The 13,771-nt window shown below is 33.2% G+C and overlaps 1 protein-coding gene across 10 annotated transcripts in view; it reads right to left on the bottom strand.

Moving 5' to 3' along the window:
* CCSER1 (coiled-coil serine rich protein 1) overlaps positions 1-13,771 on the bottom strand; it is a 1,444,871-nt gene that overhangs the window by 1,171,278 nt on the left and 259,822 nt on the right. The gene's annotated exons all lie outside the window — the stretch shown is intronic.

Below are 13,771 nucleotides of genomic sequence, written 5' to 3'. Positions count from 1 at the left end.
GCTAAAACAAAAATTATAAAGAGAAATGTGAGAATGAATAACAGGTAAAAAGTAGAATCCGTTAAAACCAGTGACACCTGGTTTCAAATTTTGAAGTCAGCACTGATGTTGGTGCTATTCACAAAAGAGGAAATAAATATGAAGCAAAAACAAAGTTATGGACAGCAAGAATAAGGTTAATCTTGGATCTGTTAAATCTGATGCATATAATTGACATCCGATAAAACTGCTAGCAGGCCATGAAATACATGTATATGCACATCAGGAGAGAGGACTGAATTGGAAGTAGACTTTGGAGACATTCTAAGGGATGGTTGAAGCTGGCTTCTCCTAGTTTCACAGGGGCATAAAAATGTAGAATATGAGTAATGCAATTCTTAGTAATCAAAGCTTCTCTCAAGTGTAGTATATTTTATATGTGAGAATAGTGAAGATCATAGTAAGTAGGGATTAGACAAAATCTACACATACAAATGCATCTATAGGCATAAAACAATAAAGTTTGCCATATAATTCATGTATGCATGTAAAGAAATATAAGTATTGTAGTTAGCGGTATACTGAGGATGATAAATATTTTACCTTTGAAAATAAGACAAAGAAGCAAACATGATTCTATTATGGATGTCTAATGAGAAATGAAGGCTGTTCACAATTCTTTATATGGACATGATATGAAAGCAGTGACACATGAATTAATAAATCACCCCTACAGATTTTTTTGATTCGTATATTTCTCATCTAAAATATATTTTTGGATCTAAGACAGCATTACTTGCAAGACACATACTTTATGTACCTTTTTAAAGGAAAAAAAAGTTGCTAATCAATGCTAAAACACCTTATTAACATATCAATATCATGGATATAAAAATAAAATACTGTGAATATTTCATTCATTAAAATGTGTTATTAAAAAGAATCACCTAGGCCTGGCGCGGTGGCTCACGCCTGTAATCCCAGCACTTTGGGAGGCCAAGGCGGGCGGATCACCTGAGGTTAGGAGTTCAAGACCAGCCTAGCCAACATGGTAAAACCTGTCTCTACGAAAAATACAAAAAAGTTAGCCGAGCATAGTGGCTCATGCCTGTAATCCCAGCTACTCAGGAGGTTGAGGCAGAAGAATCACTTGATCTCAGGAGGCGGAGGTTAAAAAAGAAAAAGAACAACCTGGTGGGGACAGGAGCAGTGGCTCATGCTTGTATTCCCAGCACTTTGAGAGGCAGAGGCAGGGGGATCACGAGGTCAGGAGATCAAGACCAGCCTGGCCAACATGGTGAAACCCTGTCTCTACTAAAATACAAAAAATTAGTCGGGTGTGGTGGCACGTGCCTGTAGTCCCAGCTACTCAGGAGGCTGAGGCAGGGGAATGGTTTGAACCCAGGAGGTGGAGGTTGCAGTGAGCCGAGATCACGCCACTGCACTCCAGCCTGGCAACAGAGCAAGACTCCATCTCTAAATAAATAAATAAGTAAATAAATAAATAAACCACCTGGTAAAATTTACAATTTTTATTTCCATTTTCATTGAATATTTTTTATCATTATTTACACCAAATAATATATATTTTAATTATTTTCTGATCTATGAATGCTCTACATATGGGAGCAAGCCCAAGTTACTGTTGATGCCAAGATACATGGAAAAGACTAGATCTTTCAGTGCATATACTGATGTTCAATAAGTAGACAAAATCTCACAAGGAGAAAACAAAAGAGACTTCCCAAGTCATCATCAAATATGGAGGAATTTACAATGATAAGCTGATGTAATCCATCTCTCAGTAATGCTCCTATTTACCCTGTCATTTTGAGGCTGCTGAGAGTATACTGTACTTGAGACAAATTTGAAAATATTTTAGTTCATGAGAGATTTCTTTCCATCTAAACCTTGTCCCGAATATCCATTTGAGACACAGGCTGAAGATGCTTCTGTAATGTTACCCAAAGTAGCCTGCCTAAAAATAAAGATAGCAGAAAATTAGGTAATTTGGTTAAGAATCCCATATCTGGTGTTTTTTTGTTTGTTGGTTTAGTTTTTTGTTTTTGTTTTTTTTTTTCTGTTTTTGAAACAGCATTTCTATGACTTGGCATTGTTCCTATAGAAAAAGAGACAGAGAGACAGAGAGAGAGAGAGAGAGAGACTCACTCTGTTGCCCAGGCTGGAGTGCAGTGGTACAACCATGACTTATGGCAGCCTCAATTTCCTGGGTGTAAGCAATCCTCCTACCTCAGCCTCCCAAGTGGCTGGGACTACAGGTGCATGCCACCATGCTTGGATAATTTCTTTTATGTTTTGTAAAGATGGGGGTCTCTCTATATTGCCGAGGCTAGTCTTGAACTCCTGGGCTCAAGTAATCTTTCAGCTTCAGCCTCCCAAAGTGCTGGAGAATCATGTATCTGGTTCTATGGGCTTTTCAGAATAGGGATGAAATTTATTCTGTTGTTGAATTGAGCACTCTTGACCACTGGCCAATGAGTGGACACAAACCCTGACCATAATCTTTCTGTTTGTGTTACTGTGTTCAAAGATGTGATTTCCAGAGTCTTAAATGACTTTGCACACTGCTACCCTGTCAAGTTCTCCAACAAAGAAAAGGTCATTCAAGAGGAAAAAACTGGCTTTCATGGACATTTGAGATAATGGGCCCCAGAAATCTGATACATGATTGTAACACCTCAAACATTAGTGAAAATCTGGACTGATTATGCCTTTAGTTAAAAATGTTCTATCCTTCTGCCACCCTCGGTAGGGAGACTGAGGCCAAAAACCACCAACCCACAAACAGCAGACTGTCTATTTTAACATCACTTTCCTATTTCATTGTCTTTTTGGTGTACCTTAACAATTCCAAAAAACTTTACATCACTGACTTTCCCCCAAAGACCCACCAATTTTTCAATAAAAAGCATCAACAGAGAGTTCAACCCCTAAGAATCATTAAATTCTTCATGTTAAAATCCTCTCCTCACTGTTTCCGCCAATCCTTCAACTCTAAACTCTTATATCATGATTTTTATCCAATTCCAAACAAACCCTTGAATTGAAACATCTGTCTTAAACCACATTCATATTCTCAGTAAATCCTACCTTGTACTTTCCTCTACAGAAAACTACCAGAGTTCAGTCAAGGTAGCGTTATTCCCTCACCTCAGTAAACAATAAACTGAACACTGTCTTATCAAAAGGTTGGAGAGCCAGCATTTAACACTATTACAACTTCAATCAGATCTACTATCATTCTACTATCCAGCCAAGGCTTAGCCTTCTTTAGCTTATGCTAGCACGTTATGATGTAAGGGTATAGAAAATGTGGTCTTGATAAGAGTAAGAGATTCCCAATTCCATCATAAGCTTTCAGAAAATGTGATTAATAAGATAGAGAATCAGAAAATAAATAAAAGAGATAAGAGGCTATCATATGACCTGATAAATAGAAAGTCTGTAATTGTTTTTAGCATGCACAATTACAACTTAATTTGTTGCAACTGTGTGAATCTTCATTATTATTTCTCTTTTCTGCCTCAGGCACCATAGGAAATTATGTTTCATGTCAGTGGTTATTTTTCTTGTTGGTGAACAACTTGAAATACATAAATATTCTATTCCTTTACAAGAAAGACCAGCGTTTGCTTTCTTAATTACTTGTTCATTTTGATAGTGACAGTTGATGTTGCTGGTATTATTCAAGCAATTGTATGGAGATGTCACCACATAATTGTAAAAGGCCATGAAATTTTATATTGAGAGACCTATTTTCTTTTCTTATTGCTCCAGAAAAACCATGCCAAATGAAATAAATCTTTTCTTTTGACTTTATCCTGTAATGAACTCGGGCCACTGACTGCCCTTTTGTGCAGCAGAAGAGAGTTTATGCCAGTAGGAAATGCTACAATAGCAGGTTACAAGTAAATACTATGACTTCATTAAAATTGTTGTCATTTAATACTAAATTAAGTCAGGATGTAGAAACATTTTTCAGCTATTGTTGATTGGATTTTGAAAACTGTTACATCTAAAAGCCTTCTTTTTCGCTGAAGCAATCCTCTTAAAAATATAACAAAGTCTGAAAGGTGAAATAGATAGGCAAAAGCACTTTTAAATCAAGAAATACAAATGATTTAGTCTGTTGGCAACTACCATAAAAATAAAAAAATTGCCATTGTCTTACTACATGGAGCTAGTCGATTTCTTACTTAAGAGTCATCTCTCTATTACAAGCAAACTATGTTACCCTGAACAAAACATTTAAAACTATGAATATTCATAGAAGAAGTAGGAGGAGCTTCTACTTCTAAAATTCTCTCCCAGGTAGAACATTATTCTGTCACTTAAGTATACCATTTAACACAGAGTATGAAAAGAATGCACCCAGGTGAATGTTACTATTTTAATTAATAAGTTCAATACTTTTTAAATGGGAGTGTAAAAGAATGTATCAAACTAATGAATTGATCAATTGGTCAATTTGTAAATTGGTCAAGCAAAAACAGCTAATAAAAACTATTAAATTTTGAAATGTCTACACTAAAAATATATTATTGATAATTAGATAGTCTTGTGTTTAAGGAATATCATGGTCCCCATACTCAACTAATAGACTATAAATTATTGCTTTTTCAAGGATGACAATTAGGAAAGCCTTTCACACAGCTATCCTTATATCTAAGTAGTCTTTTGCAAGAAGACTGGGGAAAGAATATAGGGAAAAACATAAAAAGCATATAAAAAACATAAAAAAGCATATAAAAAGTTTAAGGTATATTCACATTTTTGCAATGGGGAATCATTATAAAATGATACTTCCTGGATAATTAAAGTATATGAAGAACTGAGGATTTATTTTCATTCAATAAATTAAAGAATAAATAAGAGTTTAGATATATTTCCAAAGTGAATTATATAGTTCCCTATCTCAGAATAATGCAGAATGTATTTTTTCTTGATGATTCAGAACTATAATAATAGTTTTTAAAAAGTAATGGTGTGCCACATTTAATACAGTAATACTTCATCCCCTGCTGCTATGATTATGTCTGTTCCTGTATTAAATGACCCCACAGTATTCTGCTATATGACTTTGTCCACTCTTCAAAGTTTTTTGCCTTTTCTTTTTCCTTTGCTTTTTGCCTAACAGTCCTTATTTTTCACCACAGTCGGCATGCCTACTTGAAGCAACTTCTCTCTCCTCTTCTAAGATGTTATTATGATTTTCAGTGGCCTTGGAAAACATATAACCAAGTATATTAGAACTGTACTTAAAATTAGAAGCATCAAGGTCTAGAAAAACAGTTAAAAGAACCTGCCATTTAATGTTAAGATCTAAGTTAATACTGGCTGAATAAGTTCTTTAACCAGAGTATTTGCTCCCTCCACTGTACTTGATGTATATTAACATCTATTTCAGAGTGTTACTGTGATAATTTGATGAGGTAACATATTTGAAATATCTTGTAAACTATAAAGCTGAATACAAACGTATGACAGGATTACTATCATCATTATAAGAACAAGATTGCCATCTAATGGTAACCAAACAGATAACAGGTATCCTATACATTTTAAAGCAGAAATGCAGAGTAATAGGATCTGCTGATGAAACACACAAAGTGACAACTGAGATCACAATTTCATCCTCACTAAAGTGTTATCAAAACTGTATTGTAATAGAACATTTTGAACCTCTATTATAACTGCTCCTTCTAGTAACTAAACATCATTGAGAGCTTTTATAGTGGAAACAGTAAGTGGGTATCAAAGCCACACAGGCATAATTGAAACCCAAGAATAGCTCTGTAATCATGCACAAATAACAGTGCTCTTCTGAGTCTCCCTTCCTTCATCTATGAAGAGAGAATGATAACACTTTCTGAGAGTTGCTGTGAGGATTAAATTAGATAATCCAAAATGCTTAAAAATTATAGCTTAAAGCTAAAGCAAAACCTGAAACAACTAAGTGCCTATGCCAGTGGTCAGTGAAATGTAGATGCTTCAATAAATAAATATAGCTAATTTCAACTTCTTAGGTAAAGTCAAAGACAAATATATATTAAGTGATGCCCATAACTTAAAAAGCTAATAGAACAAAAGGTCAGTTTAAAACAAATGCTTCAGTGAACATGTGATTTTAATACTTTATATGAATTAATTTTATTAATCAACAGCATCAAAATGACTAATCACAGAGCCTTAGAGTCAGAAATACCATATTTGAGTCTAGCTGAGATATTTATTCCTATAATGCTTTATCACTCAAAGCTCCAATTTTCTCAAGTGAGAAATTGATGTAATTTACCTCATAAACTAGCACCTAGTCTCAATAAATATTATTTATTATTCCATTATTTTATTTAGTGATATAATTTTACAAGCTTAGAAATAAGGACAAAAATTAGTTGCATGTGTTGTGGCATTCTATTCTTAAAATTTGAGAAATTCTATATTTTAAAATGTTAAGATTTTCCACTAATAGAGACTGGAAAGATCACTAAATTTGTCAGGATCAGATGCTGACTGGCCTACATGTATATCATATTTTACAAGCATATTTTTAAAATGGTATTAGCAGTAGTTCTTAAAAATACATATGCTGGACATGAGATTGAATATTCTATAATGCTTTAACTTACTGTTTCTCCAACCAATTTATGAGGTAGATAATATCATCGCCCCCATTTTCAAATGAAGAAGAAAAGCTGAAAAAATTAAATAACTTGCTCAAGTTTACATAGCCTGGCTGGTGGTTGAGATTTGTCTAATTCCAGAGCCAGCATCCATATTTTTAACCATTACGTTATACTTCAAAAATTAAGTGCTGTATGTTTCTTAGTTTTATATAATCAGATTAAAAATACTTTACACACACTTTTTCTGACCAAGACACATCAGAGCTTGTAGAAACTTAAAGTTGATTTTTATAATTTTCCCTGTGTGAATGTTGTTGCAATTCTCCGTATATTACCATTCATATTAGGAAAACCACTGGGGTTCATCTCTGCTCTGCTGTGCTATTATCCATTAAAAATTAATAATAAAAATTACCTCCTTAATTAATAGGCACAGGAGGAGTTCCCAACTCACTACAGAATTTTTATATTGCTTGTTCATCAAACTCAAAATAATTTAGCAACTACCTAATTAATTCCTAATTGATATCATTGGGCCATTACTTCCCCATTTTCCTTTGGACATATACCAAGAGACACTGCCCTAGGTGTTTTCATATCTAATATACTAAATAAGTAACCAAAACAACATAAAATGTCTTCATTCTATCATCCAAATGACCATTACATCCTTTATAACCAAAAACATTAAATAATTGAAATACATTTTTAATTTAAAAACTCATCTGCAAATTGTAAATATCAACCTTAATACAAAGTAACAGTCATAATTTATCTTTGAGTATTAATGATTAATGGTTAATATTAATGGTTAATAATTTTTAAGGTATTTAAAATAGAAATTTATTCTTTTTCATATAAATTTCTATTTTAAATATGCTATGGCAATTTGGACATTTGACTAACAATCAGAAAAAAAAAGTTCACGCATTTAAATGCATTTTTTTAAATTTTTTAATATTTATTATACGTTAAGTTCTGGGATACATGCGCAGAAGGTGCAGGTTTGTCACATAGGTGTACATGTGCCATGGTGGTTTGCTGCACCCATCAACCCATCATCTAGGTTTTAAGCACTGCATGCATTAGGTGTTTGTCCTAATGCTCTCCCTCCTCTTGTTCCCCCACCCCCTGACAGGCCCTGGTGTGTGATGTTCCCCTCCCTATGTCCACGTACTCTCATTGTTCAGCTCCCACTTATGAGTGAGAGCATGCAGTGTTTGGTTTTCTGTTGCTGTGTTAGTTTGCTAAGAATAATGGTTTCCAGCTTCATCCATGTCCCTGCAAAGAACATGAACTCATTTGTTTTTATGGCAAATGCATTGGTTTTAACACAAAGAAATATACCACCTATTATAAACAAAGTGCCTTAATTGATTTTTGAATATTTAGTACTAGTAAATTATCACTTAAAATGTTACATAAAATTTAAATAAAATTTAAATCAGAAAGCATATTTAAAAATAATTTATAACAATGATAAAACATTAAGACCCTAAGGTCTACAAAAAATAACCAATAATGGGACAAAGTCTTTAACAAGGAATTAAAACTGTCTAAAATTTCAAGAATGGTAGCCAACTTGTAACGGGCTCTTACCCTATTTTAGGCAACGAAGAATGGAACTTTGCATATAAATATGTCACTCATTTAGATAAGATTATATTTTGAGACAGATGTAATTATTGTCATTTTACAAATGAGGAAACTGAGCTCAGAAATATCATTTGTTGAAAGCAACTGTGGGCAGAGCTGGAATTCCAACTTGGATATGCCTATCTTTAAAATGCCTGCTCTCTTTTGATATTAATTTGTAGTTTCTTTATTTTGCATGAATCATTAAGGTGCAATTTTCTATGAGAGTTATTGTGAGTATTAAGTTGAGAGGGTCTACAAAAAGAGACTGGCTCATTATAGGCGTTCAATTTTCCTTTCCATCAACCTATTTTTAACTTTATGAATTTTAAAATATTTAATTGATAAATAAGATTGAATATAATCAAGGTAAAAAAGGTAATGATTTGATATACACACATATTGTGCAGTGATAACCACAAATTAATTAACACTTCCCTCACCATTCCTGCTGTATATTAGACCCTCAGAATGTGCTCATCTTGCAACTGAAAGTTTGTATCTTTTCATCTTCTCTCCATTTCACCACCCTGAAGCCCCTGCTAGTTCTACTCACATCAACTGAGATTTCCAGCTACAAATTGCCAGTGATTATGTACAACCTACCTCAGTACTAACACAAGAGTCAGGGTAAGAATTGAAGAAACTGTATTGTAAGTAATATACTCTAAACGAGTAACACTAAAATGTGTTTTAGCCCTCTTTTAACTTTAACTCACTTAATTATGAAGCATCACTGGCATTATCCAGGTGCATATTACCCATCAGCTTCTGCCACTGTGAAGATAATCCTATGAGTAGCCAAAATAGAAACATGACCTTATTTAGTTTACCACGGAATAAATAGCTAAAGATTAAGTATTCCAAAACACAAACCCAAATTCTTATTTAGAATATGCACTGCCTAATATTTAACCAGTTATTTGATAACAGCCATTTGCAAAATTGCCTTATTTGTTGCCCAATGGTTACCTTTCATCAATGGTTCATTTCAGAGGATTCATCAGGAAATAACATTGCTTAATATCTGATATTTTATTAAGCTTTATTCTAATTACTTTCCGTCTGACTAAAATTCTTGACAATATTTACTTTACCTAATTTCCATATTGAAATTATTTGAGGAATACAAAGTATAAAAAAAAGTTAATCAATTTTATTTTTGGATTAAGTAGGTTCCTTATAAGGCTCCAAGCTTTTGCCACACTGATGTGGTACCATTTAGAACTGTTTATACTGAACTGGCAGCATGATGTCTCAGCTTGTACTGAAGGGGGGTGCTGAGGAAATTATTCCCAATTCAAATCATGTGCACCTTATGAAGACATGTGAGCAAAATATATTTCAGTTCTTTGGAACAAGAATTCTTTTATTTAAAAAAATGCATTCATGGATTGAGGATTGATGGCATATATTTTGATTGTTCAACTGATTGAATTTCTTTCTTCATACATGCTAATAGGACACTCAAAATAACATTTTCAATTCACCGTCATAATACTAGTAAACTACTTGTGCCTTAATCTTATCCATAGCCTCACCTTATTATTTTTCATATTCTGGTTACTTTGTTTTCCTTAAATGATTATTATTTTATCTGTGTTATAAATATTTTGGAAGATGCATAAGTGAATAGAAAAATATCCTAAAAACATAAATGGGAAACTACATAAAGAAAAACAAACAAAAATGTATTGCTGGAATTTTTCCTTTGACAAATTGTATAGTTCATAACATACACTTCACTGTGAAGAAAATTTCAAGGAAACTTATTTGAAATATTGACCTTGAATGTTTCAAGGTCAAGTCTTTGAAATATTAAATGCTAGTAAATATCATTAAAACCCCTTTTTAAAAAAATATGCTGAGGTTTATCTAACGAACCTCATTGCTAACATATTGCATGCCTCAATTTGTGACAGAAACAATACTATACAAACATGAATAAGAAAGTGAGGGCAGATAAGTGTGAAGAGTCACTAATATACTTTTAGTTTATCAAGGTATAAATGCTAGCATCTCATATTTTCTAACACAAAATCACTGTGCGTGATCACATATGCTTTATAAATTATTTCTTAAAAGGAGAAGCAATAAATATAATATTTTACCACAATAAAATAAAAATGTCTGGTATGAAAAAGTTTATAATCCTGTGTTTGAAACATAATGTGTATTAATTATTTCACAAAAAAATAGTTTCCAGAAAATATTGTCCAGAAACTCAAGAAAATATAATTTAAAAATCATTTAAATCTAAAACATTTTAAACTGAAAATCCTAGCCTTTATATTAGAATTTAAAACAATAAAATTAGATAATGCCAAGATCATGGTAAATTATTTTAATTTTTAATTTTATTTTTAAATATTTTTCCTCTCAAGGCTATCTCCTTTTGGGAGCTCACTTTGAATTCACATACCATTCTTTCATTGAAATTGTTCTTTCTGGCTTTCATAAAAATAATAATATCCACTTACTGCAGTATAAAACATATTTTATTTGTACTATTATTTGTACTACCACTCCTTTTAGGAAGTATATATATTAATTTAGGACTCTTTATTAAAAAGATTTATGAAACTATTCAAATTTTTCAATACAAGTGGCAAAAACTAAACATTCACACCCCATATCATTTTTATACCAGTACCATGCTGTTTTGGTGACTATGGCCTTATAATTTGAAGTTGGGTAATGTGCCTCCAGATTTGCTTGCTTAGTCTTGCTTTGGCTATGTGGGCTCTTTTATGGCTCCGTATGAATTTTAGGGTTTTTTTTCTTTCTAATTCTGCAAAGAATAATGGTGGTATTTTGATGGGAATTGCACTGAATTTGTAGATTGCTTTTGGCAGTATGATCATTTTCACGATAATGGTTCTACGCATCCATGAGCATGGGATGTGTTTCCATTTGTTTGTGTCATTGATGATTTCTTTCATCATTGCTTTGTAGTTTTCCTTGTAGAGGTCTTTCATGTCCTTAGTTAGGTATATTCCTAAGTATGTTACTTTATGTTTTTTCAGCTATTGTGAAAGGGGTTGAGTTCTTGATTTGATTCTCAGGTTGGTAACTGTTGGTGTACAGAAGGGCTACTGATGTGTGTACATTAATTTGGTATCCTGAAACTTTGCTGAATTCATTTACCAGGAGGTTTTTGGATGAGTCTTTAGGGTTTTCTAGATATATGATCATGTCTTCAGCAAATGGTGACAGTTTGACTTCCTCTTTACTGATTTGGATACTCTGTATCTTTCTCTTGTCTGATTGCTCTGGCTATGACTTCCAGTACCATGTTGAATAGTAATAGTGAAAGTGAGCATCTGTGTCTTGTTCCAGTTCTCAGGGAGAATGCTTTCAACTTTTCCCCATTCAGTATAATGTTGTCTGTAGGTCTGTCATAGATGGCTTTTATTACCTTAAGGTATGTCCCTTCTAGGCCAATTTTGCTGAGGATTTTAATCATAAAGGGATGCTGGATTTTGTCAAAGGCTTTTTCTAAGTCTATTGAGATGATCATGTGATATGTGTTTTTAATTCTGTTTTTGTTGTATGTCACTTTGATTGACTTACATCTGTTAAACCATTCCTGCATCCCTCGTATGAAAACTACTTGATCATGGTGGATTATCTTTTTGATATACTGTTGGACTCAGTTCTCTAGTATTTTGTTGAGAATTTTTGCGTCTATGTTCATCAGGGATATTTGCCTGTAGTTTTCTTTTTTTGTTATGTCTTTCCCTGGTTTTGGTATTAGGATGATACTGGCTTCATAGAATGATTTAAGGAGGATTCCCTCCTTCTCTATCTTTCAGAATAGTGTCAACAGGATTGGGACCAATTCTTCTTTGAATGTCTGATAGAATTCATTTGTGAATCCATCTGGTCCTAAACTTTTTTTATTGACAGTTTTTTTAACATCATTTCAAGCTGGCTGCTTGTTATTGGTCTGTTCAGAGATTTTATATCCTCCTGGTTTAATCTAAGAGGGTCATATATTTCCAGGAATTTATCCATCTCGACTAGTTTATGTGTGTAAATGTGTTCATAGTAGCTTTGAATAATCTTTTGTATTTCTGTGGTATCAGTTGTAATGCCTCCCATTTTGTTTCTAATTGAGATTACTTGGATCTTCTCTCCTCTTTTCTAGGTTAATCTCACTCATGGTATATCAATATTATTTATTTTTTTCAAAGAACAAGCTTTTTGATTCATTTATCTTTTTTTATTTATTTTGCTGTTGTTGTTTCAATTTCATTTAGTTCTGCTCTGAACTTCATTATTTCTTTTCTTCTGTTGGGTTTGTGTTTGGTTTGTTCTTGTTTCTCCAGTTCTGTGAGGTATGACCTTAGATTGCCTATTTGTGCTCTTTCAGAATTTTTGACGTAGGCATTTAATTCTCTGAAATTTCCTCTTAGCACTGCTTTTACTGTATCCCAGAGGTTTTGATAGGTTGTATCACTATCATCATTCAGTTCAAATAATTTTTTAAGTTCCTTCTTGATATCATTGTTCATCCAATGATCATTCAGAAGCAGGTTATTTAATTTCCATGTATTTGCATGGTTTCGAAGGTTCCTTTTGGAGTTGATTTCCAATTTTATTCCACTGTGGTCTGAAGGAATACTTGATATATTTTCGACTTTCTTAAATTTACTGAGACTTGTTTAGTGGCCTGTCATATGGTCTGTCCTGGAGAATGTTCCATGTGCTGATGAAAACAATGTGTATTCTGCAGTTGTTGGGTAGAATGTTCTGTAAATATCTGTTAAGTCTATTTGTTGCAGAGTATAGTTTAAGTCCATTGTTTCTTTGTTGACTTTCTGTCTTGATGACCTGTCTAGTGCTGTCAGTGAAGTATTGCAGTCCCCCACCATTATTATGTTGCCATCTATCTCATTTCTTAGGTTTAACAGTAATTGTTTTCTAAATTTGGGAGCTCCAGTGTTAGGTGCATATATATGTAGAATTGTAATATTTTCCTATTGGACTACTCCTCTTATCATTATATAATGTTCCTCTTTGATCTTTTTAACTGCTGTTGCTGTAAAGCTACTCCTGCTCACTTTTGTTGTCCATTTGCATGGAATATCTTTTTCCACCCCTTTATGTTAAGTTTATGTGAATTCTTATGTGTTAGGTGAACCTCCTGAAAACAGAACAAACTTGGTTAGCGAATTATTACCCATTCTGCCACTCTGTCTCTTTTCAGTGGAGCATTTAGGCTATTTACATTCAATGTTAGTATTGAGACATGAGGTACTATTCTATTCATCGTGCTATTTGTTGCCTGCATACTTTTTTTTTTTTTTTTTTTTCATGTTGTTAAGGAGGTTCTCTTTTGGTGTATTTTGAAATTTTGTTTCAAGATTTAGAGCTCCTTTTGGCAGTTCTTGTAGTGCTGGCTTGGTAGTGGCGAGTTATTTCAGCATTTGTTTGTCTGGAAAAGACTGTAACACTTTCAAGAGCCTATCAACTGCAGTCCTATAGAGAGGATGCAAACTTGCCTA

Source organism: Macaca fascicularis, chromosome 5, assembly GCF_037993035.2.
Source record: "Macaca fascicularis isolate 582-1 chromosome 5, T2T-MFA8v1.1".
NCBI lineage: Eukaryota > Metazoa > Chordata > Mammalia > Primates > Cercopithecidae > Macaca > Macaca fascicularis.
The sequence above is the reverse complement of the archived record's forward strand: the minus strand, read 5'-3'. Positions and strand labels throughout refer to the sequence as shown.